Here is a 27,861-nt window from a genome sequence, read left to right as displayed (position 1 = left end):
AACTGAAACAGGTCCAATGGTCCAGCAGCAGAAGTTTGGGAGCATCCCGTATTTGGCTGCTAGCAGAGTGCTGATAGTGATGGTAGCTGGTGTGCTACTACGAAGGGGGCCACTTGAAAACACACTGCACAGGGGGACTTAAAGATAAGTCTGAGTGGTCTCCTGTAAAGGGAGAGGTCACAAGAGTCTCAGGGCCACGGGAGCACAGCTGGTTTGTCTTTACCGGGGCCGGTCGGGTGCAGAGTAACTGGGACAGGCAAGCATTGAGCGGCGGGAGGTCCTCGTGGTCAGGAGCAGGAAATTTGGAGAGGCAATTCCAGAACTGCTGGGCCATTCTCGAAGTGGGTCTCAGGGGTCTCAACATCCCTTAATGGGTGCTTGCTTCTGGAGTCGTGTGAGTCCGGAGTGTACTCTTTTTCTTGTGTTTTGCAGGTGGGGGTCCAGTACCCCGGGTACTGGTACAATGCAACTCTGGTAGGTCCTGGTTCCTCCAAACTTGGTGGAGAGGCAGATCTGATCCCCCGGAGCTGGAGTATTCCTTGTGGTGTAGCTTCTGCTTCATGATCGCCCGGGAGAAGCAAGTCGACAAACCAGACTTCTCTGGATCAGTGCTTGAGGTGGTCAGGGGAATGAGACCTTCAATCCAAGATTCTTGGAACTTTTTCAAAATCTGTAGGAGCTCTGGGGTTCTTGGAGTCCTCACAGGTTCAGGACAACACAGTACACAGCGATTTAGAAGTGCTAGAATTAGCAGGCAGGGTTTGGCTCAAGCTGTCTTTTGCAGCATGGCTTCAGTTCTCATGCAGTGGGTCTTCTTTGTCCTTTTCTTCTTCTTCTCCATCGAATCTAAGTTTCAGGTCTAGGTATGCCACCTAAATACTGAATTTAGGGGAGATATAGGGGGAGACGCCCTCTGAGTTACCACTTACTTTGGGAAGAGGCGCTGCCCTAGAACTGATAGGTTGCTTCTCCACCATCCCAAGATGGTGGATTTTAGGAGAGGGGTTCACATTGCCTGCCCCACTCTAAGAGTGTGGACTCTCCTCATCTAACTCATTTTCCTGCCTGTCCTCTGCCAAATGTGGAGCAGGATAGGGGGGTTGGCATTCCCCACTCTCTGGGGTAGCCTGGGCTGAACTTCAAAGGCGCCAACACTCTGGAAAACCATTCCAGCCTGGTGGAAATGTGAAGCACTTCTGCCCAGAGCAGGCTTTGTTTTTGGTCTCTGAGAGTGCAGGCTCCCACCCCATGAGGTCAGACACATGGCTGGTGGTGGAAGACTGCCTATGGCTAGTCAAAAACCACACCAGTGTTTGGTAGGTTTTCTGGGGACCCTCAAATGGTTCTCTTGTGTGCATTTATTAACTGGCATCAGTGATGATTTATTAAGACTAGATGTTTTGTACCAAACATCTTAGGATACAGTGAAGCCATCAATGAACCTAAGGAAACTTGTAATGACAAGTAAACAGCCCAGGTACTCTTTATGCCTTCCCTGTGCACTTACAATATCTAAGAATGTCTCATATATTGCAGGGTCATATCTGCTCATGCAGATAAGTCCACACATGGGATACAGTACAACCTGTCTTAGGGCTGTAAGGCCTGCAGTAGGGGGGATGTACCTATACCTCATGCAGTGCATGAGGGCATTTAACACAGGGCTGTGTGTAATGTCGACTTTTCAGTTTTCTCTCCATCAAGACACGCATCCTGCAATGGCAGCTTACATGATCTTGGTGAGGGGTCACCGGGCTGGCACACTTCCTGCTGCAGCCTGAGTGGACCCTTTTCAGTACCCATGTCCTAGGTAACAAAGGTACCATTTACTAGAGACTTACAAGGGTGGCTGAAGTTGTTCCAATCATGGTACAGTTTTGGGAAAGAGATGTGGCATTGGGAGTCTGCATAGCAGGGACCCAGTGCACTTACAGACCCAAATCACATCAGGTATCAAACCAAAGGTGGGGTTAACCATGTAAAAAGCAGAATTTTACTACAGTGTCTGAGTGGGTGTGTGAGTGGCAGTATGAGTGACTATATCAGCAGCTGTATTGGTGAGTGAGTGGGTCTGTGAGTGGCTGTGTGACTGAGTGAGTGGCTGTGTGTGTCTGTATGGGTGAATGAGTGGGGGTGTGAGTGGCTATATGGATGAGTGAGTGGGACTGTATGTTGCTGTTTGGGTGTGTGACTGGGTATTTAAATTGGTGTATGGGTGAGTAACTGGTGGTTTCCAACAATGTCGCTACACTCCTTAGAAACTTCTCGCTCTAGACAGATGGTAAATTTTTCATAAATGGAATACTGTCCTAAATGAGGAGCATAAAGACGTCATAATCAATTGTATTCTTTAACACAACTTGGATCAGCACTTACTTTGCTGTCATCAAATGCAACTAGATGCAAACCGGAGAATGTCCTAACTCGAGATAACGCTACATATGACATACCTTTCTTAAACACTGCACTCCCAACATTAACAAATGCTGCATCTACACTTAAGCTTGGTGATTTATGAATATTTTCAGCGTATGCTGGAGAAACTGGAAACTGTTTCCGGCGCATAAGTCTTTCACAAGCAAAAACGTACAATGTGCCTTCCAATCTGCTTTATGCTTTCAATCTGATCACATTTAATTGTTAGGTACTCAATCTCATTTCTATTGGGAGAGCTAATGAGATAAATAACTTTACCCATAGCACCATTAACTAGTCTTTTCTCAACATTTAAATTTGGATGCAAAATTACTCTGCAGTTCTTGTAAACACTTCAATATTTCTCCAGTCCTGCAGTTCTTGAAAGAGATTTTTCCAATGAAGGCAATTTTGTTTGCAATTTTCCTTTTAGAAATACTGTGACAATTTGGTTTTCCATTTTGTTTATTGACATCAGTTCCAACATTTCTTCTTTCTCCAATTCCAGCAGTTATGTGTTGAAAGAGGTGCTCTGAGCAAGTGTAAGCATTAGACACACAAATGGTTTTCCTTCTTCAATGAAAGTGAACAAGATCTCTGCTGCTGTCTTGTTTGTTGGAAACACTTTTTTAAGAATATGACTTTCTAGCAGATACTTTCCCTCTTTAGAAAGAACACCTACTTACATATACTTCAAAATATTCCTGTATTCAACATCAGATGCTTGTCAGATGCTATGTAATTCTTTGTATTGGAAGTTTAACCAAATATTGACCTTTCCAATGCTTCCCAAAGAATTTGGGGGCATATCAGCAACAACCAGCGATAATTATCGCTAAGAGCACTTAGCGCTAGGATAATTATCGCCAGCTATCACTGGATTCTATCGCGAAGCTAGTGTGCTACAAGCAACGCATATCTCCAAAGCGATAGAAATCCAAGCATTAGCTCCAAAACAGTGCTATTATCGCTGGAAAACCGGTGATAATCGCACTGCGACAGGCGATACCTTGCTGATAGGGTAGGGTGAACTTAGCCATGTAATCCACCTCCCATTGGATTACAAGGCTAAGTCAGATTAAAAGCAGGCATACAGAAACCTGTGTTAAGTGCGGTTAGAGCTTCTTTTATTATCGCTAAGCAGGTTAGTTATTTCCTTGTTAATTGGAGAAATGTCGTTTAGCGACATTCTCCACGTAAGTTTGGCAAGGTACGCCCACTTTGCATCTCATTAGAGATGCAAAGCTTGGCATTATGGGAAAGGGCGCTAAGGCAAGGATTCACGCGATAGCGTGACCTTGCTGATAAGGCGATAAAATTATCGTCGCTTTTCGGCCGAAAACTGATGCAAAAGCGGCGATAATTTTATTGCTCCGCCTTGATGATATGTCCCTCGAAGTTTCATCATGAAGCAGTGTTTTAAACACAGGCTGTCCTTTCATAGGTATAAGTTGCAGTAAATCTCGAAAAAAAATCAAGTGTTTTCCTCCAAATAGGACATCGTAGTCTGTTGTTAGAAACTGTTGCATTCTCAAATGTACAAAGGCAAGCATTAAGTTTGAGACCATGCTCATCTCAGTGATGATTACAAGCTTTCACTTGTTTAGCACTCTCAACACTTCATTGGCAAGCTTCACAGGATAACTTTTGCTTTTCTACTTTGTTTTCATGCTCCACAGGTAGCATCAAAATTCTATGTAAAATAATTCCTTCGATATTATGTGCATCTAATCCAGGGGGTGTTGTTACTACACATGGCAAGTTACACTCTGTTGTCTTCCGTGAGAACTTATATTAATATTCTTTTACCAGTGCTAGCTTGACCACTGACATGCAACACTACAGGCGTAAATGATGTGCATGCACACTCTTTCTTGTCATGGAAGAATCCCTTTCAATTCTGTCTTTCACCTCCAAAACTATATTTATTTTTGCTCATCATTTAGATGCCCAACTAACTCTTACAAATCAATAGTTTCCTGTCTTGCTTGTTCCATTGCAGGCTCAACCCCATTCATTGCAATGGCAGCTTCATTTTCATTTTCAGCTTATCTTCATTTTCAATTAGCTGTCCAAGACGATCCTGACTTAGAGGACCTGAACTTTGGCTGCTTTGGGAAATTCCTTTAGCTATCACAGCAGGAACCGTTTCTTCCTGTTCAATGTCATCATGTAACATTTTCAAATAGTTAGAAATACCAAACTCTCAATGCTATCATTTGCAGCATTTAAAAAGTCAATCTCTCCTAGAAATTCAGATTCAGAACACCATGGCTTAAATAGCTGCAGGAGTGCCAAATAGAAAAACTCTTTTTTTTCAGTCATCTGGCAACTCAGTTTTCTATTTTTAATTAGACTTGAAATAACAGGTCATGGAAATCCAGAAGGACATTTAGAGTAAAAGTTTCCTTACAATAAATCTCACATCTATGAAGTTGCTGTTTTAGGTCTTTTTCGTCACTGCCTTTTGGGATAGTACATGTAGCATACTGTTCTATGAAAGAAAGTACAGACTCACCTGTGTTTGTTCCAAATTTTAGTGCATCTTTTATCCACAACAGCATATGAATATGAGGAGCACCTCTTGCTGTGATCTTTTCACCAAAAGAAATCAGTAACTTCTCCAAGAGGCGGATTTCATTGTGTTTTAGATGAAGGAGAACATGGCTTGAAATATGTGGTTAAAATAACAACAAACATTTTCAGGATCCAACAGCAAAGTTCTACTGTATTCTTCAAATTGACGCCTTAATGTTACGGTTTGCTTCACTCAAAAATGCATGTAAGTCATCCCATGCGTACACACAACTGAGGGTCAAAAACCAAGTTGGTGCATCTAAATTTCGTGACAAATTGTATTTCAACTTCTCATCCTTTCTATGAATGTTGTCAACAAAGTTGTTTGCGGATGTATTTTGTAGACTAACTCCCGTTTTAAGAATATGGATAACAGCGTATGGAAGCCCATACAAATCACTTTCAAATAACAGATGGGATATATATGGAATACTATGAGGAAATATAGGGTCCTCTGAATATAATCTGGTTGACCTATACTTAGCTGCTGGTATTTGCACTGGACATCTACTCCATTTGGAAATAGTTATGGAAAACAGAAAGCCTCTAAACCTCATTGGAGCTCCTTTACCTTGTTTCATCTGGTACAGTTCATCCCCCATTGCATCTTTTGAATGCAGTGAATGGATACGCTAGTGCTCATATATTTCTTTAGATTTAGTTCTATCCACTTTTTCAAACTGTCCACTTGAAGCTGATATTTCATTCTCTATGCAACTTCCATCTGTGAGAATATCTATATCTTTGTAATACACATCATTTTGTTCCAGGTAGAAAGTAGCTTCCTTCAACTTATTCACATCCACTTGTTCTTGCCAGCTTTTTTTGTTTTTTTGTGGAAACACCATTCACTAGAATAATGAGCGGTTCATCTATATCTCTGTCTCTCCACACCCACAGTTTCAATATTACATTTAAAATCTAAAGATAATTACACAACTCTACATTTAAGGCATTTCTGTAGCTCAGTCAGTGGTAGTTTTGCTGTCTTTGGTTCCATACAAACTATTGCTTGAAATGGGTGTATAGATGGTATCAGTATTGTTTCATAAACATGAAGTTCCTCTGGAATTTGAACCAACTCTAACTTGTTATGTATTTCTCTCGCAGGCATTTTGTTGTCCTCTAATTTGTTACAGCAATACGTACATATGATCAGCTGTGTTGACAAACCGAAACTTTCCTCCACAAATAAATACACTGCAAGTTCTAGTTTTGGAGAAAAAGAAATTTCCATTTCAAATTTGGATTTTGTATTGAGTGCATCGATAACATATGCAAACAAAGTTTGGTTTCTCTGTAGAAACTGCATTAAACGTTGCTATTTCTTAGGGGTGTGGCTTGGAAAGCGAGGAAGATGGCAGCGTGAGCTATCGGCTCCGATCCGGAGAAACAAACTTTTGTACATAACGGTCTAAATTTGGACTATTGTGCCAGCAAAAAAGGCGGTCCCTGAGTGGGAGGCACCGGGGGCTTGTCCAATCCACAGAAATCTCAAAGCTATCCAAAATATTTCGACAAAAGGTGGAATGCAGGAGGAGTAAACCCACTGAGATAATAGTTCACAATGGTAGACAGAAGCGCCGGGGCCTGTGCCCATGTGGGACCCACACAACAAAATAATAAAGCAATCCTCAAAAAGCATTAAGGTTTATGGCTACAGCGTAAACATTTAAGGCTACTGCGTAAACATTTAAGCGCATACTATCAAAACTATTACCTGGTCTGACCTAAATGCCTGACTCCAACATGGCAGCAGAATAACTCTTGCCAGAGCGAAAGTAAATGGAAGAAAGCAATGTGTGATTCAATAGGGGACAGCTCCTGAGAACAAAAGAGAGCAGACGAGCGGGTCAATCCCTAGGATATCCGAGTTAACTGAGATGGGAGCAAGGCTGCTGAGATAGTGGCTCACGTGGCAGATAGAAACGCTGAAGCTGCTTCAAGCGGGGACTTACACAATAATGCAAATTGCAAGAATCCAGCAACATAAAAGCAAGTACGATTCAAGGATTACGTTTGCAGCATAATCATTAACGTGTATATTACATGACATTATCGGCTTTTCCGGCTGGCCTGACCTGAATACCGGCCTCTAACATAGCGAGCAGTTAACGCTTGCTGGAAACACTTAAAGCTGCTCAATCGGTCAATCGGTGACTCCATACGTAGATAAGGCAATCTCAATGAGCAAAACACGGATGCCAGTCCCTCACACCTGTATTGTATGTAGTGTATCTGCAAATCATCCTGTATCTGAGCTAAATGCCTGACCTGGATGCCAGGCCTGAAGATGGTGAAAATTTGAGTAAGAGCTCTGAGTAGATTAATATTGTGGTAAAACTGGAAGCCAGGAGATTGGGTCACTGATATGATCTCCACTGATAAACATATTGCTGACTGATGAATGATCGAATATAACGGGATCACACAGGTATATAAGACGAATACAAAATGAGAATAAAAATACTAATACGCTATGTGGATACCTGTGATACTAACTATTACGCAATCCCTACCGACAACCCCTGCCAACATCTATAATTAAACCATAATTAAAATATTCAAAACCAACAAATACCAGCAAAAACGGACTCATGCAATAGGTGCAGTGGTATTGAAACAATCTTTGTATAACAGAAGCAGTTCTTCATCTACTGGTCTTCACAATCATAGTCGATCATCGTTAACATGTGTTGTTTCTGCTCTACTACACTTTGTGCTACTAATATCCACTGGTTAGGTCAAACCTTTCAAACGAACCAGACAACAAAGCCAATCCAGCCATCCATCTTGTTACCGTTATAACCTCTACCCTAACTATACCCAACTGAAAAATGGCGGAAAAGACACTAAGCAAACTCTGAAAAGAGTGAAGGCGGACCCTTCACACCCAGACTCAAAAACAAAAAAAAATATATATATATATATATATATAAACGCAACAATGGAGATGATCCTTAAAAACCTTGCAGACGTTCACGATCTGGCCAAATCGACAAAAAATAACACTGACGTCATGAAAAGTGAAATTGCAGCCAATCGCCAAGACACGAAGGAAACAAATACCAGAATCTGATAAGCTGAAAACAGGATCAGCAACCTAGAAGACAATGGGAACACAATGAAAAAATCCATTCAAAACCTCAATAATGCTTCTCTTTCATATGTCATGAAAATAACAGAATTAGAGGACAGTAATAGACGTAGGAACCTACGTATTTTCGGTATGCCGGAGGGCGAGGAGGAATCGGCACAGTCATGTATAACCTTTTTAGAAAATGGTTTACCCAAGCAACCAACATAAAATTCGAAAAATAATTGCAATTTGATAGGGCCCATAGAATCCCATCACGAATACTTCCTCATCAGAGGAGACCGCATCCCATGGTATGTAAGCCTCTAAGATACGAGCATGTTGAACTCATCCTGGCTCACATGAGAAAACACAACCACATCGTTTGGACAGGCACTAAAATCTTCATCTAGCAGGACTACTCGAAGACGAAGGTTGAAACGCGCAAGGGCTTCCTAGCTCTTTGTCCTAAATTAAAGTCTGCAGGTTTTCAAGGATCATTCATAGGCCCGACAAAGTTCAGGATCACCTTCCAAGGATTTCTCATGTGTTTACCGAAATGAAGATGGACACTTCGGTATTCAAGGATGCAGGTCCGACACACAGTCAACATCACTCCTGACACAACCGCTCATGACTAAAGATCTAAGGATATTATGTACACTCCCTGGCAACTTGAAGCACAATAAAAGTAACATCTCTGGTCCTTTCCCGACCGTTGGCCGATCGCTAACAAGGTGTAGTCCACTGACCAATGTTAGGTTGATATGATACAATGATACAAATCAGTCAACCAAAACAGCGGTAAGACACTTTTAACACTAAATAACATCAGCAGATAAGAACAATTACTGATGGTACAGGCCGTTACTGAAAATACAGAATGTTGCAGGCTGCTGTTTCAGATGGAACTCATAGTGGTCACAGGAGCACACACATAATCGACTCCCACACACTCACTGGTCGCACACCCCTTAGTCCAGATTGCCCTTATGCCACTGGGTCAGACCACCTTAAACCCATTGTACATAATTATACCGAATACGTACAATATATCCATATACACTCAGACTCTTGCTACATATACACTTACTACATAACATAACATAACACATGTATTTGTAAAGCACACGTTCACCACTACGGGTATCTTGGCGCTGAATAACAGATGTTTATTGTTACCCAACTCAATGGTACTCATTTTATCGACCTCAGATGGATGAAAGGCTGAGTGGACCCACCGTGATTTGAACCTGTGACCATGAGGTCGAACACAGGCCCCTGCAGCAGACGCATTAGTCCACTGAGCCACCAGACCCTAGTTAGTAATGTTTATCTTCAAAAGAGTAAAGTTCCAAACGTTTGTTTCTCCGGAGTAGCTATCCTTTCTCTAATGGATACGCTCTTTGATGAATGTGAAGGGTGGGAAGGGGGGACTAGGAGGGATGGGGATTGCTTACCTTTTTATGTATTGTTATTTGGCTCCTTGAATCCAGATTTGTGTGCCTTACTTTTCTTTTCAAGCTGACACAAACAAAGGGAAGTTCCATACTATGTCACTTGCTTTAATACTGAGGTCCCCTAAAAAGGTGACGCTGGGAAGTAGTAAAAAATTCACGCATACTAGTGGCATCAAAATTGTATTGCTAAATGTGAAAGAGTTGAATCACCCAGTCAAGAGGAGAAAGATCATAGAATACTTGAACAGGCAGAAAGGAGATGCAATTCTCCTACAAGTAACAAAACTAGAAAACACAATGTCCCAGAAGTTCTCAAACTACCACTTCTCAGAAGCAGCTTACTCAGCAGCAGTGGGGAAGAACAATGGGGTCCTCACATTACTTGCAAAAAATTCTAGAATCAATCTAATATCAAACATCACTGACACAAAAGCTACTATAAATCAATGGCCTTAATAGAGCCATCTCCCAAAAAGATGACGTTGGGAAGAAGAAATGTCCCCACCCATACTAATGATGGATGAAAACCAGTGCATTAAGCTTGTATCGCAAAATGTGAAAGGGATGAATCATCCAGTTAAGGAACAAAGATAATAGAATATTTGAACAGGTAGAAAGGAGACGTAATTCTCCTCCAAGAAACCAAACCAGAATTTCGCAAACTATCACTTCTCAGATGTAGCCTACTCCGCAGCTGTGGGGAAGAAAAATGGGGTCCTCACATTAATTACGAAAAACTCCAGAATCAATTTAATATCAAACATTTCTGACTCACAAGGAAGATGGGTAATCACAATGACAATGTGTATTTCTATGTGGCTAACATATATGCTCCCATCAAGGATGACCCCTCATTCTGGCATGATCAATACACACAAATAGGTAAAATTCCTAAAACAGCCACTATCATACTTGCAGGCTGACTCCAATCTAATCAAGTTAGAGAAAGAAATTGCCGACCTAGAAAAGCATGACCAACAAAGATAATAACACTCTCAACAAATTCCTAAGTAAGAAATATGAATATAATAAAATCATTAGTAACCGGGGCAGGAATCTGGGTCAATAAAAAAAAGAGCATCAAATTATGTGAATCAAACCGAGCTGGCAAAACCCTAGCAGCCTACACAAAATTTAAATTACCGAAATATGCCATTAATTCTATGAAGGATAAGGATGGGAACATTAACACCAACCCTAATAATATTGCTGATATCTTTTGAGAATTCTATAAGAATTTATATGAGGAAAACGCTGATGTAAACCACTCGAAGTGCACAATTATTTAAATGGTGTTACACTCCCAAGCCTCACGGAATAGAAAAAGCCTCAATCAATGGCCAGATTAGAGAAAGTGAAATCACAGAGGCAATCAATAAACTCAACTCAGGTAAAGCCCCAGGACCCGATGGGTTTAATGCCAAATTCTTCAAAACCCTTTCTCATTCTTTGTAGTGCCGCTAACAAAGCTTTTTGCTCACTTCTCCGAAACTGGCCAGGTTACAGATACTCCATCCAAATCAATCATAACTGTTCTGCCCAAAGAAGCTAAAGATCCTCTCTTACCTAAAAATTATAGACTGAAATCTTTGATAAATCTCAACTGTAAAACCTACTCCTCAATCCTCTCAAAAAGTGCACAACAATACATCTCCAAACTCATACATCCATCACAAGTGGGCTTACTGAAGCATAGACTTTCCAGTGACAACAGACATTTGCTATGTCACACTATAGAGAAAGCTAAACTCCTAGACTCCTCTACAGTAGCCATCACACTAGATGCAGAAAAATCCTTTGACAAGGTAGATTGGAGATACCTAAAGGCTGTTCTGGAGAAATTTAATCTAGGTGCCATTCTAATCAAAATGATAATGGCATTTTACCACAAACCAAGCGCTAAAGTCAGAGCTGGAGGCATAAATTCCTCTGCCTTTAATCTGAAACAGGGCACAAGGCAGGGTTGCTCACTCTCGCCCCCCCCCCCTTTTTCTCTTGGCATTGGAACCCTTTCTCCAATCTATCAGAGAAAATCACTGGGATTACCTTCGGTGAAAGCTTGCTGCATACGCAGACAATGTGTTAATAGTCACAGAGGATGCCCCCTCTGCCATTCCAGCTCTAATGTCTACTATCAACCAATTCTCAGAAGTTTCAGGATACTCCCTTAACAAGGACAAATCTGAGGTAAAACTCATTCGTCGGAGTGGAGATAAGGACATCCTAGGGTCATCAGGATTAGCCTGGCAACAGGGCTCTATTAAAATATTTAGGATTAGAATTCTCAAGCAAACTCATCCCCACTTTACATATTAATGAAAAAAATACTGTCCAAAAATATAGATTCTCTTCTAGACAGTCTCCAAAGTTTCTGTCATGGTGGGGAAGGGCTGAGACGCTAAAATGATGATCACCTCTCTAATCAACTACCTTATTAGCATGCTGCCCATGGCCTTAACCGAAGCATCTTTAAAAAAGACAGATAAAAACTTTTGTAAATTTCTATGGTAAGGCAAGAAGCCCAGAATATATCTGAAAAAGCTCAGGTTTTCCAAGGAAAAAGGGGGTATCTCCTTACTCATCTTCAGAAACTATCAGACAGCCTTTCTTTGCAAACAGGATACCAATTGGTTAATCCATAACCCGACATACAAAACTCCTTGTGTAACAATAGAAAAATCCCGCATACAGAATGCCCCACTTGCCGCACTTGCATCGATAAATACAGTCCACCTACCACACTCTAGGAATATTAAACAAAACACTAAAAGCGCCCTACTGCGCATTTACTCACGTTTGGATGTGAAGCTGCAACAATCCTACCTGACCTCCTTATGGCATAATCCCAAACTCAATATTGATTGAAAAACAACTTCTCCAATTCCACACCGTCTCTCTCCACCCTTCTGGGTCACCTACTCAAGGCAGGCCACATGGTCTCCTGCATATACAAACTCCTCTTACCTAACCAAAATAAAAACCTAATACGAAACCAACAGAAATGGGAAACCGAATCGAACACAAATAAAATTCCTTTTAACTGGGTTGCCATCAATAAATCTCCCTTTCTAAACAGATTCTCCCCAATCCTGTCCCAGACTGAATATATGATAATGAAAAGAACATACTGGACTCCCTCCAGGCTCTTTAAAGTTGGACTCAAACAAAACCCCAACTGCTAGAGTTGCAAACAGCAAGAAGGCATCCTGTCCTACATGTTCTTTGAATGTCCCTTCCTGCACAACATGTGGAATAAAATGTTAGATTGCATTAAACTCACCCTAAAGATTGTACCTACTAAAGAGTTCTCATACATTGTTCTGGGCCCTCTAGACCCTCAACTCAAGAGTGACAACAACCATCACCTACTGGACTTAATGACCACTATGGCATGCAAACTGATATTGAATAATTGGAAACACTTTAAATCGGTTTCCTTTACTATGTGGAATGGATCACCTTCTTTGGAGGAGCCGACAATATAGCACTACAGCTCTCTCCTTGGCGCTCCACCCGCAAATCAATATGGAAGTCATTGGATGACAGATCCCTCACTTATGATCCCAAAAGAAATTTCCTTCAAAGAAGGGCATATCTCCTACTGTAGCTCTCTCTCTCACAATCAACATAACACACTCCCGCAATTATAATAATAGATCCCAGCGGCGTCTACACCTCTAACTTCCCTTAAACATGAGAGGTACTGTTATTTTATTCTTACTTGTACACATCTTATGTATACATCGGGATCCTTCTGGGAATAATAGTATTACCCAACCAAATCATACACAATTGTTTCAAGTGGTATAACTGCTACAACCGGATCAATGACCTCGGAATATTATGGATAACCGGGTCTATTGCTAATGTTATAGGTGTTGTGAACCGTTCAAAGAATAACTAAAATGTTTTGCTGATGTGTGGCTTAATTGAAGTTGTAAGCCTTCAACAAAGATGTAAGAACTTACCCCTGTTATACTCGCTATAACCGTCCCAATGATCTTGGGATGTAACATCCATACCTATTCCATTTAAGATCATATATCTGTATGCCAACTCAAGAATACTCACAGAATGATGTATACATGCTTTTATGAATATGTGTTAATGTACATGTAAAGAAGCAATCTCATCAATAGCTGTATAATGATTTATGTCATGCACAGTCTTCCCTCCCCCCTCAATATAACCTGTCTTTCAGAGTATTGTGTTACTCTGACTGTGTATTTATTTCTTTTGCCACTGTCTTGCTCCTGTTTGCAGAAAATAATAAAATAAATTGAATTAAAAAAAAAGAATTATGCTATTTGTTATGCAAAGAAATTGAAGAACTGGGCTATTCTAAGGCCCAGCGGTGCCAGGGGACAACACCTGAAACCTTCGTGGGTTACCTGTTCCGGCGTACAAAACACAGAGACACGGGACACTTCCTGCGGCGTCAAAGATCAGTATTTATTTACTGCAGGGATACAGAAATCGCAAGAAGTACACAACGTGTAGGTTCTGAGAGACTGCTTCAAATTGCAAAAGTGGATCGCTCCTTTTATACACATTTTCGTCATTGAACAACATGGCGAACAAAAGGTTACAACTCAGTTCCCACAGTAAACTTCAAAAGGGTCGCATTCGTGTTTTCAGAAGCCCGGAACATAATTACAGCAGCATTGCCGGTTCCCAACTGTAAAAGCACATTATTCCCACATTAAGCACATTCCATTCTGACTGTAAACGAATTAGGAGAAGGGACAAAAACAGGTGCAAAGGAAAAACAAGGATGAGCAACAGATTGGAAAAGAGTGTAGGGAGCAATATCGGAAACTTGATTGCAGGATCAAAGGACTCGTGCCTAATGCATGCACAACTGAAACAATAGACTAGCACGGCAAGATGAGCCTCGAGCGGAGCCATCTGCCCTTGCAGTGTCATCCCCCTCATCATAAAGACACCTTCAAAGGAACACGTGTCCTCCGCGAAAGCCTGGGAATCCCAGGGTCACAAAGCGGACAGTGTCCGTCGCTGGATACTTGAGGGCATGAGACAAAATGGATGCCATATCTAAAATGGAACCCGAGGGTTCAGATGGACACACCCAGGAATGAGACGAACCATACATAGTAGCGTAGCGAAAACGCGTACACCCACTAAACTCGTCATTTGCGGTTCGTAGATACCAAACTCGTCCATATTCGAACAAACCCAAAAAATTTCTTTACGATTCTCACGGAACCTCAGACGCTCCTTTTGCCCAAGCACTAGTCGAGATCAGAATCGATTTCGATATTCATCAAATCGTTCAGTTGTTGCTGGAACATCATTCTATCCATCAATGTCTCTTTGGTAACCGATGGCCGTCTTATACACGTTGTAGCACAGAGGCCACATAAGGCAGGACCACACTGCACACAAAGACAACACGTGAACAGAAACGTTACAACAACCCCTATGATCATCAGAATCTTCCAACCCCAAGTTGATATCAGGCCCCAAAACCATCCTAGAAGTGTCCAATTACCTTCGTCCACGTGTATGGACTCAGAGATCTTATGTAACTTCGAGATGGCTTGGTAAACAGTTGGAGCGTTGTCAGGGATGAAAATGCAACAGCTCGAATGGATCACCTTGCACACACCACCTCTATCTGCAAGAACAACGTCTAGAACCATACGGTTCTGCAACGTCATGAGTCTATCCGCCTGGAGTTCTGCTGTTAAATTACCAAGAGCACTTGCAGTTATGTTAGCAGTCAATTCTACCACACGGGTCAACTGTCTCAGGTTCCTACTATTGACCATAGGTCCCCAAAACGGCAAGAAACCCTTAAAGAAATCTCCTGCTTCTTGACCGGCAGTGTCCTCTTCGCTAATAACGCCTCTCACAACTCTAGTCTTGTGATAGTCTGAGGCAACCGTAAAAGTCGGTGGCAAAAGATTCGCAATATAACAGGTACCCGAGAAGTCACGGGGCAACCATGTATATGCACGTTCATAACATACAAAATAAGTACCCTTGGCAGTCAGGAAAACAGGGGAAGAGAGCATCGGTAGAACATACGTATCAGTACAAGCACTCTTCCCAAGCTGGGCTCTCGGATTTCGACCAAGACCTTTCAAGCAGAAATTACCGAGGTGAGGTACGATCCATATTGGAGACGAGCTCTTAAGCTGTCTATCACCCACTGACATACTATACTCAGCCTCACTCAGATCTTTATATGCTTGCACCTCTTCATCTGGAATAAGCGATGCATCAAAAATATCTCTATCTAAATCAGCAATCACTATCACCAAAGGCTTGTGGTACGGACCAGGACCGAAGTTTGCAGAACGTGGCTCTCGGCTGGGGTAGGAATCTAGTGCACTACGGAGCATAGTTTGGAATGCTCGAGCTGACCCCTGGGAGCTGTAAGGAAGAACCAAATACGGAATACCCCTATCCATGGTATGTGGCATTAACCCACACACCCAACAGTTGGTAGTATTCATCACCAACTGATGCTGATGTAGGAGTTGAACAAAAGAGTTATTCATGAATTCCGCATGTCTAACCTTTTCATGTTGGGGCAGAGGATGAAAGGAATGTGGGGAAACAGTGGTAATAGAACTTAGTTTAGGAGAAAAAGTAGGTGAAATGGAAGGCAATAACGACTGTATTCCAAAATACACTCCACCCACCAATAGCATAGAAACAGTCAGAAACAGCAGGAATACGTGAAACAAAAAGCATTTTGTTCGTACAATCTTATGCAATTTTGATCTTTGCGCCAACATCCTTTCTACTTCCAACAGCTCAGAGAACGCCATCCTCTAAAAACCGTCCGTGGCGTTCTTGACGTATTTCGTTCTGAGTAGCGATTATCAATTCCCAGGAGTTCCCAGGAATCGACAAAAAGTAACCGACCTAGTATCAGGAACCTGCTAAACAGAAGGAAGTACCCGCACGGCCCTACGGTCAACCCGGATGATAGGTTTTCTTAAACAAACATCCGATTTTAATAAAAAAATCTCTTAGCTGTAAAAAGTACACATGAAAAGGACCTCGAAAATCAGCAAAGGATGCAATTGTTCTTGATGTTCGTGGCAACAGTAAAGGACAATATAAGAAAAATTTTATTAGTCTTTGTCATGTGAACGAAGAAAATATCGACTTCTTCCAGGTCGAGTCTGCTCTTCAAATAATTGTTCAACTTGTGAAACAGTGTTCAGTCGATCAGATGACAATTCAGACCTTGAGTTCTCCAAGACTGACGACTCAACAGATGTGTCTGGCTGCAATGAATTGTTTCCTACAGGTTGAACATCACTAACCGGCACAAAACATAGAGGGGTCTCGGTTTCCGTTGCCGCAATACCAGTTCTCACCCAATTGTCTGCTACTGAAGGGATCGGAACCTTTTTGGTGTGGGTGGCATGCACCCAGTTCTTCCTGCCTTCCAACCGAACTGCAGTCCTTGTAGCCAGCAATACTTGGAAGGGACCCACAAATCTCGGCTCCAAGTTGCGTTTTCTGCCAAAATTGCGGGTGACAACCCAGTCGCCCGGTTGGAGCCGATGTCCAGGACCCTTTGTCTGTGCCGGTAGAGCTTCAAAGACCTGTTGATGAATTAACCTCAGTTTAGCAGTCAGATCATGAAGATAATCAATTAACATTGGATACTCAAGACTATCAAAGGCCTTAGGCCTCGGGACTCCCCAAATGTTTGCAGGGCGGCCGAACACAATCTCATATGGGCTAAGCCCTACTCGAGAGTGCACAGTCGCCCTGGTTGATAAGAGAGCCAGAGGCAAGGCATCCGGCCATGACAGACCAGTCGTAGCTTGTATCTCCGCAAGTTTCAGTTTCAGAGTACCATTGTACCCTTCAACCAAACCCGCTGCCTGGGGATGATTGGCACTATGGAATTTCTGTCGAATTCCAAGGCCCTTACACACACTCTGCATCACGCTTCCCACGAACTCACTTCCGTTATCTGACCACACAATCCGTGGCATTCCATACCGAGGAAAGTATTCCTTCAGTAGGACTTTCGCTGTGGATAGGGCAGTATTATCCTTAAGAGGATAGGCCTCGATCCATCTGGAGAACGCACAAACCACAACTAAAACGTACTTCAGATTATTGCATCTCTCCATATGGATGAAGTCCAGTTGGATAACCTCAAAGGGACATGTAGGAGGAGCAAAATGGCCGGGTGGAGTGGGGGTGCCCTTGCCAGGATTATGCATCAAACACACCATACAATTCTTAACCACTCTCTCAGCACATTTAGCAATACCATCATTCTTCCATACAGGGGACAACAACTTACATATACCTTTCGCGCTAATGTGTGACAAGCCGTGAGCCATAGTCACAACGGCTAGCACATATGCATCCGATAACATCCACCTCTGACATTCCGACAAGTCAACCCAACATCCATGCGTGTCTAACTTTCCCGTGCTTTCTTTCCACTCGGTCTTTTCAGTTTCAGTGGCCTCATTCTGAATTGCTTTCATGCTCTCAACAGTGTCTTCACACATACCAGTCTCCGTCGGCCACCTCACTGAACTCGTAACATACATTCGGATTGCAAGATTCTTAGCCGTTTCCTTAGCAATCTCATCCGCAAATGCATTACCACGACCAACATCATCCGTAACCTTTCGATGCGCACTACATTTAATGATTGCCACCTGTTTAGGCAATGTAAGTGCATCCAAAAGATCGTTCACGAGCTGTCCGTGTTGGATCTTCATACCATGCGATGTCATAAATCCTCTTTCTCTCCACAATCGAGCAAAACTATGTGCAACGCCAAACGCATATTGGCTATCAGTAAACACATTCACTCGCTTTCCCTTAGACAAAACGCACGCTCTTGTCAACGCAATCAACTCTGCCGCTTGCGCTGAATTCTGACTCAATCTCGCAGTTTCCACAACCGTACTCAACGTCACTACAGCATACGCAGTCGTCACATCACCATTCAGCAACTTAAAACATGAACCATCAACATTCAAAGTGCCATCGGGGTCTATCAATGGAGTGTTTTTCAGGTCAACACGACCCTTCGTTTCTTCCTCAGTTCGTAAATAGCAATCATGTGGTTGTCCATATTAGTCGGCAACAATGTCGCCGGATTCAGCACATTACAACGCTTGATCTGTATATGACTTGCCAAAAGTGTCAACTCATAACCGGACAACCTTGCACTCGTCAGATGTTGAGTTTTTGTACGATTCACGAGAGTGTCAACTGCATGCGGAACCATCACTGTGAGCATATTATCCATGACCAGACCTGCGGATTGTCGAATAGACACCGCAGCTGCCGCTGTCGCTCTCAAGCAACTCGGCAACGCTCTAGCTACCGGGTCTAAGGTCGAGGAAAAATATGCACATGGACGCTGCTTACCACCAAATGGTTGCGTCAAAACACTCAACGCACAACCTTCTCTCTCGTGAACGTACAGTGTAAATGGTTTACTGTAATCAGGAGTACCTAACACAGGAGCCGAACACAACGCATCACGCAGTTCAGAAAAACTTTTCTGACATTCTTCCGTCCATGGCAAAGGAGTCGAAACATCCTTGCACGTAAGAGCTATCAATGGCTTCGCTAACAGTGAAAAGTTCGGAATCCACTGTCTGCAGTATGACGTGATACCTAGAAAGGCACGCACATCTCTCTGAGTTGTTGGCACAGTCATTCGAGCGATCGCTGCAATTCTTTCTGGGGTGAACCTTCTTCCCTCCTTTGACAATAAGTGACCTAGATAGGTTACTTCTTGACAACAATATTGTAGTTTAGAAGGTGACACTTTGTGATGTAAGTCACATAGATGCTGTAACAGTGATACTGTAGCAGTTTTGCAAATCTGTTCAGTGTCAGCAGCTACCAACAGATCATCAACGTACTGAATCAAGGCCGCACCAGCCGGTAGCACAAACGCATCAAGTTGACTCTTAAGAGCTTGGCTGTAGATCGATGGACTCTCACAGTAGCCCTGAGGTGCGCGTTTAAACCTGAAGCTGCGACCACCTAATGAGAAACCGAATAGATCTCTGCTTTCCTCAGCAATCGGAATGCTAAAGAAAGCATTCTTCAGATCGATTACCGAAAACCATGATGCAGAAGCTGGAATCAGAGTCAGCAAAGCTGTAATGTCAGGCACCACGGGAAACTGTGGAATTACAATTTTATTTACCTCTCTTAAATCAATAACAAAACGATACACAGGAGGCTTGGATGGATCAGTTCGTTTCAAAATAGGTAACACAGGACTATTACACACGTTACCCCGAGTTTCCTCGATGACATCTTTATCAATCAAATCGTAAATGATCGCTAATAGTGCTCGTTCTCCATCAAGAGAGATACGATACTGGGGAATGCGTGGCAGTCGCACGTTGGATTTCAATTGAACAACATAAGGTGGTATATCCAGCAGGCCCACATCATTGGGACCTGTCGCCCACAAAGACTCAGGAAGAGAACTCAATTCCAGTGGGAGCTTATCAGTCGACAAATACATAGGAGAGATCACTCTCTGACCCAACGTAAGCTCCACTCCCGCAGGAGAACAGTACAAAGTCGCATATAACCGCTTCAACAAATCCAGGCCCAAAAGATTCTCACCACAACCAGTAGTCAAAATCAAAGGAGCTTCTAACTCACGAGACCCAATTGTAAGGGGCAAAGGGCTAGAAACTGGATTGCTAACGGGGGCGCCAGAGAATCCAACGGAAACATTCGTTAAGCCAGACAAAGGCGCGCCAGGGAGTTTCGAATGCATGATGGAACTTTTCGCTGCACCAGTGTCCAACAGAAAAGGCTCAACTACGCCCAATGTAGCAACTGCGACATAAGGCCCTCTCTGATCAACCGGAACTGATACTACTCCCTCTCTTTGTCTATGGCTGTCCTAGTAATTACCGTCAGCATCAACATTATGCTCGACATAATAGTCGTCCACATGATACTGTGCAGATCTACCAGACGATGAATCGCACCGTTCAAAGCAATTATGCGAGTCTGATGAAGTAGCAAAACGCTCATTCTGATTCTGAGTAACACCGCGACCTCTACCACGGGATGCTTGTTGAGGACCACTACGACCTCCTCGAGCCGAAACACCATTGTTTCGGTCACGCAAAACTGGACAATTAAACTTCAGATGGCCCTCACCCCTACAATATGCGCATTGATTATACCCCAACATAGATCGTGGTGTAGAGGAGTCAGTACGCGACTGCGACCTAGAAAACTGTGATTGTAATCGATTTGGCTGGTGCGAGTCATTTTGATTCGGGCGCGGAGGATACGCTTGCTGCAATAAGACCTTAGTTTTAAGATCCTTCGTTTTCTTATCTGCACGTTCGCTTTCTTCTTTCTCTCTATTTTCGTAGTATTGGGCCGTGGCTAATATTTGAGCAGTGGTAGAAACGGCCCACGAACTTTCAGAATTCTTCAATTTGTTGCTTAGTTCAGGCAACAAATTTGATACAAATTTATCAACAAACAATCGCTGACCTTCCTCAGAGCTCATATCCTGACCACTGTGATCGATGAATGCCTCCTCAAATCTCGTAAAGAAATCTGAGACACTCTCGCCCTTCTTTTGTTTGCACGCAGACAGTTTGTCCCAGTTAACTCTTATTGCTGGCATAAGCGTCTTCATAAGCGTAATTATCCTCTGGGGCAGATTCTCAATGATCTGTTCAGGTTTAGACCCACCAACTTGTCGTCCGTCAGCCGCCGCAAGAGCAGCCCAATCACCGCCTAACTCAGCTGCGTGATTCTCTTGACGGATTTTCGCCCAAATCGGTTGAGGTACTACATTACCGAACAACATGTCGATATCGGCGAGGTTCATAACAGTAGCATCCACTAATTGGGATAACTCCTTATAATAACCTGCCGGATTTTTGCGGGGGTCAGGCAAAGTTTGCTTCACCTGCAAAACTTCCGATCGCTTCCATGGGAGGTGTATCCAAACTGTCTGAAAGTGTGGTAGAATAGCAGGATTAGCAGCAGGATCACCTGGCATCCACACTGGGGCAACTTCCCGCATAGGATACTGACCGGGTTGTGCCATCCGCTCCTCAGTTTCGTCCTTAAACAATGCTCGAGGTTGTACTGTAGATCGAAAAGATAACAGACGCTCTAAAGCGCGTCTGACATTACCACCCACAATCATACCATTCGAAAACTGATTCTGAAGTTCAGTCATCTCGGGCGGTACATTGTCTACCTCATCATTATCCCACTCTTCTCTCAAGGATTTACACATTTCCTCGAACACGAATATTTGTGTGGGCTCATTAAACTGAGAAAATGTTTCGAAAACTATACGCGAAGTGTACTTAGCAGGATGCCTAATCCATTTACGCGCCATTTTCACTAACGACTCACATTCTCTACCATCAGGAATTTGACTGCGCCCCTGAGAGACATCAGAAAGATCGGACCCAAGTATTGGTCCAAAAAGTGGAGAATAGAGATTAGCAACAGCATTAGGTATACGACTACGAACAGAAGGGGAAGAAGAAAGAAGTACAGGAGCAACAACATTAGGAGTAAATGTAGAAACAGTAGCAGTAGTCGAGATAGCTGGAGTAGTAGTAACAATAGGCTGATGAGGTACAGGCAAAGGAGCAGTAGGAAGAAGAGCGGGTAAAGGAGTAGGGACAATTTGGGGCACAAGGGGATTCGGAAGAACAGGAGGAACGACAGGCTGACCAGCAGCCGCCAGAACAACAGGTTGAGGAACAGGAGGAATCACAGGACCCATAGTATCTGGTGCATAGGGAGGTGGTGATTTCAATAGATAAGACAATAATGGATCCTCTACCGCTTCTTCTCCCTTCTTATCAGAACTAGACGGTAAAACCGGATAACATTTATCCACCGCCATATGATGCAGTCTAGCAAAAACTTCCTGCTCCTTCTCGTCTTTGTCTCGCTGATACTGTTCTGCATTTCGCATTACCGTAATAACACCTTCTCTCTTATTTTTCTTAGTCTGTTTGATTTCTTTCTGCTTGGCCTCTTTACGCCATAACCGAAAGGAATCAAACATGGCCGGCCTAGCTTTCCTTTTAAACAATTTAGCTTCAAGATTATCTAATATTGCAGTTTCAAAACTACCATGTGGTGGCCAACTAAGAACACCATCATTTTTAGTGTAACGAATCCAATATTCATTATATACGATAGGACCTACTCCGTGGCGACTATAGAGCTCATAAATTGGAGTTCCAACTAGAGGTATCGGACATGAATCCTCCAGCCGGGAATCCGTGCTGCAACATTTAAGGAAACCAAACAAAGTACTACGGCCAGGCATCGTGCACACTAACCGAGTTTACAAACTTCAAGGGCTATCGAATTACGATGTCCTCGCAAAAAAATGCAAGACCCTCGGTTTTTGGCAATTGCAATTGTCAAATAAAACCCAACAACTAAGAACCAACAACTAAGAACCACAAATGCAATGGAACCATGCAAACAACCAAGTTTATCCAAGTTACAAAAAATACAAAGTAACCGTCCCAAAAAGGAACTACAAAACCATGGACTCTGGGAGCGACCCACAAATACTTAACTGAAAGAGCAATGGCGTCACCAGGAAGGCCCGTCTATCGTCTCGCCATACAAAGGACTACGCCAGGCACCAAAACAGGTCGACAGTCAGGGCATCAGTCCGTCGCAGCCGCCAGGAGGCGGGAATCTTCGCGGGAAAAGTCTTCGGACCACTAATTTCGACAACTGGATCGATGAAGCGGGGTGCACCTTCCCTCGGAGATTTCACACGAAGTTCCTCACGATCGTCGGGCTTTGGACCGGTACCGCTGATGTCGCCCAACATTGGGCGCCACCTGAAGGACTGGGCTATTCTAAGGCCCAGCGGTGCCAGGGGACAACACCTGAAACCTTCGTGGGTTACCTGTTCCGGTGTACAAAACACAGAGACACGGGACACTTCCTGCGGCGTCAAAGATCAGTATTTATTTACTGCAGGGATACAGAAATTGCAAGAAGTACACAACGTGTAGGTTCTGAGAGACTACTTCAAATTGCAAAAGTGGATTGCTCCTTTTATACACATTTTCGTCATTGAACAACATGGCGAACAAAAGGTTACAACTCAGTTCCCACAGTAAACTTCAAAAGGGTCGCATTCGTGTTTTCAGAAGCCCGGAACATAATTACAGCAGCATTGCCGGTTCCCAACTGTAAAAGCACATTATTCCCACATTAAGCACATTCCATTCTGACTGTAAACGAATTAGGAGAAGGGACAAAAACAGGTGCAAAGGAAAAACAAGGATGAGCAACAGATTGGAAAAGAGTGTAGGGAGCAATATCGGAAACTTGATTGCAGGATCAAAGGACTTGTGCCTAATGCATGCACAACTGAAACAATAGACTAGCACGGCAAGATGAGCCTCGAGCGGAGCCATCTGCCCTTGCAGTGTCATCCCCCTCATCATAAAGACACCTTCAAAGGAACACGTGTCCTCCGCGAAAGCCTGGGAATCCCAGGGTCACGAAGCGGACAGTGTCCGTCGCTGGCTACTTGAGGGCAAGAGACAAAATGGATGCCATATCTAAAATGGAACCCGAGGGTTCAGATGGACACACACAGGAATGAGACGAACCATACATAGTAGCGTAGCGAAAACGCGTACACCCACTAAACTCGTCATTTGCGGGTTCGTAGATACCAAACTCGTCCATATTCGAACAAACCCAAAAAATATCTTTACGATTCTCACGGAACCTCAAAATCAGTACTAAAATCTATGTTTTATTCCTCTACACCTGGACATACTAACACCTCATTTTCTCCAGACTCCACTTCAGGATTAAAGAAACATAACTGAATAGCTTCACAAACGTTTTCAACCTCTGATACTGTACCAAACAAAAGTACTTTGTTCATGTCTCCTAAACACAATGCTGGACTTTGTACGAAGTAAAGTCTTCTAACTAAATTTTGCATTTTTGAAAGATAAACAGCCAATATTCGGAAATGATGAAAGGTGCGTGTACACACTTTCTTGGACAGATATGCCAGTGTATTTCCTCATTTTGCATGGATCTAATCCATGCAATATTGCAATTTTCCGCTTCATACTTTTTCCTGGAAATTCAAGTAGAAAAGCTCCTAATATATCAGTGGATTCCTGGTGAATACTACAAATACTGCTACAGTCCCATTTATATACAGGGTCATGTATACGCCTTCCTTGTACCTCTTCAACTATCTCTTCTTCTACATTTCTAGGAATCATCTCCTCTTTTGTAATCAAAGTATCATCTTCTATTTCTTAGCATCGACCAGTTGTTTCAACTGTGTAGACTAACGTGTTCTCTTGTACGTTGCTTTCCTCCTTAAAGAAAGGCTTAGTACTACATGTATGCGTCCATCCTCCTCTAAAAAGTTTCCAAAAATTACTTTTATTAATAAAACTTTTTTCTGACTTTTTCTCTTCATAGACAACACTGTTTTGTCCAATGTTTTCATTCTCTTCAAAATCAAAATACATAGTTTCTGTTTCACAACAAATGCTTTTTCAACTATACTGTCAATATGTTGTTTTCCTTCAGTTTTTCCTTCTCCTCTTATACTGCTTCATGTTTGTACTAAATTCTGTATTTCCCTACTCACTCTCACTCGTATTTTTAGAAATTGTTTCTATCTTTTTGTTGAAGCATCTGTTTTCTTATACGATTTCTTACTTTCAAATGTACTTACTCCTCCTCCTTTCAGAGCTGATTTTAAACATTGCTTTTTATTAACATGTTTTTGAACATTTTGTATTTTTCCACGTACTATTTTAAGAAACTTCTTAGTTCTCTTACCAGCAGCTCCTTTTTTGAGCATATTCTCCGCAATATGTTTCTTTTCCTTGCCAGTTTTAAGCACCTGGGTATCTTTCCTCTATTTCTTGTTTCTGTTTTTCTGGCGCTTTACATCTTCCTTTGTAAATACAAGTAGCTATCAGAAAAAGCAAATTTTGCTTGACATTACATACTATTAAATAACAGAGTATAAGCAATTAAGTAGGTACATAAGTAGTTATGTCAGTGTGTAACAGGCAGTGTAAGTCTATCACTTTGGGTGTATATATAGATGTAAGAGTTAGTATGAATGTGTGACTTGGCTGTGTCAGTACTTGAGTTCATATCTGAGTGAGTGTATCAATTCTTCTGTGGGAGTATCACTGGCTGTGTAAGTAACTATGGGCTCATTTATGAAAAGTGTTGCATCGCTGATTCAAAACAGTGATGCAACACTTTTCATTGTGCCCTCCTTGAGACACCTTGGATGCTGCGTATTTACAGTATGCCGCTTCATGCCGCAAGGATTGACCAGATACATCAGGAATCCTGATGTATCTGGCGGTGCAGTAATGACGCATTGCTGGAGTGTGTCACAAAACAGACTCAACTCCAGCAATGTGCCATTACATATGGGCGAGTCCCTTGTAAAAGGGCGTGAGTCAGTCCTTACCCCTGCTGTAAAGCAGGAGTAAGGATTTGATGTAGTGAACTTGTAAAAGTGGCACATTGAATTGTCGTAGATGTCACTGCGCCACTTGTACAAGCTTTTTTAATGTGGGAACGCCCACCCAGCATACATTATACCTGACACAGGTATAATGTAGCGCAGGGGTTTACAAAGTAACGCATCTGTCTAAATGCGTCACTTTGTAAATATGGTGCACTGTAGTGCATTGTTTATGCCACAGCAGCGTCACAAAAAGGTGTCACCCTATGTTGCTATATGACTGTCTCTCTTAGTAACTCTATGGGTCTGTAAATGTGCATGTAAATGGCTATATGGATTGTTTAATGGCTGTGTTAGTGAGCATTGGGGTATCCAACTGACTCTGTCACTGCTTGATACATAAGTGCTGTGTGGGTGTGTGAGTAAATGTGTAAGTGCCTGTATCACTGCCTGACGTGGTGTGTGAGTGGCTCTATGCTTTTGTAAGTAGGTATGTGAGTCACAGTATGGGTGGAAAGTTACCTCCGTTCGGTCCTCAGAATGGTGGCCAGCGGAGCTAGGGACCCTCCCAACACCAGTTAGTCAGGCAAGAAATCTCGGAGTCATCATAGACACCACCCTTTCCTTCCAACACCTCGTAAACAAACTCGCTGCTTCCATCTACTACATCCTGAAAATCCTGAAGAAGATATTGCCCTTTATACCAATAGGACTGCAGAAAACAGTAGTGACAGCCCTAGTGCTGTCCAAGCTTGGCTATTGTAATGGAATACTAGTTGGAGCTAATAAATCAGTAATAACAAAATTACAGGTTATCCAGAATTCCACTGCTAGACTGCTCTTTGGCCTGTCCAAATATTCATCGGCCAAACAGGCCCTCAACACACTGCAGTGGCTGCCAATCCAGAAGCGAATCAGGTTTAAAGCATTGTGTGTTGCTTTTAAGGCCCTACAGAATTCAGTGCATAATGTACCATTTTCAATGGTATTTGCCTGCCCGCGCACTCTGCTCGGCCTCCCTAAAGCTAGTGAGGGTACCATCTCCCCGCCTCCAAAGGTGGGGTGGCAAAAGCTTCTTCAATGTCACCTCTAGATGGTGGAACAAATTACCTTTTCATTTAAGAAACTCCACCGATCTCTTATCCTTCAGGAAACGACTGAAAACTTGGCTCTACACAATGTAAATGGGCTCGCATTGGCTCCCACGTGCAGTGCACCGCGGACTACCTTCATAAGCGCCTAGATGCCTCCGGATAACAGAGCGCTATATAGATACGTAAATATATAAATCTGTGTGACTATGAGTCTGTGAGTGGATGTACTACACATTTTGTGGGTCTGTGTGTGTGGTTGTGGATGGGTCACTAGTTGTATCAGTGCTTGCATGGGTATGTGAATGGCTGTATGAGTGGGTCTGTCAGTGGGTGTTTGAGTGGCACTATGGGTCTGTGACTGTGTGTATGTGAGTGCCTGTTTGGGTCTGTGAGAGGGTCTATGAGTGTCTGTGTGGGTATGTGAGTGACACTATAGTTTTGTGAGCGAGTCCGTGAATGTGTTTGTGAGTGGCTGTGTGTGTCTGTGAGTGGGTGTGTGAGTACCTGTGTGGTTCTATGAGTTCATCTGTTGTTCCCTGTGCGGGTCTGTAAGTGGGACTGTGAGTATGTTTTTGGGACTTTTTTTTGTCAAACTATTTTTATTGATTTTAGAAAGTTTCATAACATGTTGAAGCTCCACCCAGCACAATTCACATGTCAAGAGTTACAGATATCCCAAAAACAAAAACACAGCATTTTTCCACAAGGTCTTGACACAACATATTTGCCTTTAAAACATTT

The sequence above is a fragment of the Triturus cristatus genome, chromosome 3_1 (assembly GCF_964204655.1).
Source record: "Triturus cristatus chromosome 3_1, aTriCri1.1, whole genome shotgun sequence".
In the NCBI taxonomy this organism is placed as follows: Eukaryota; Metazoa; Chordata; class Amphibia; order Caudata; family Salamandridae; genus Triturus; species Triturus cristatus.
This window is presented reverse-complemented; position numbering follows the sequence as displayed.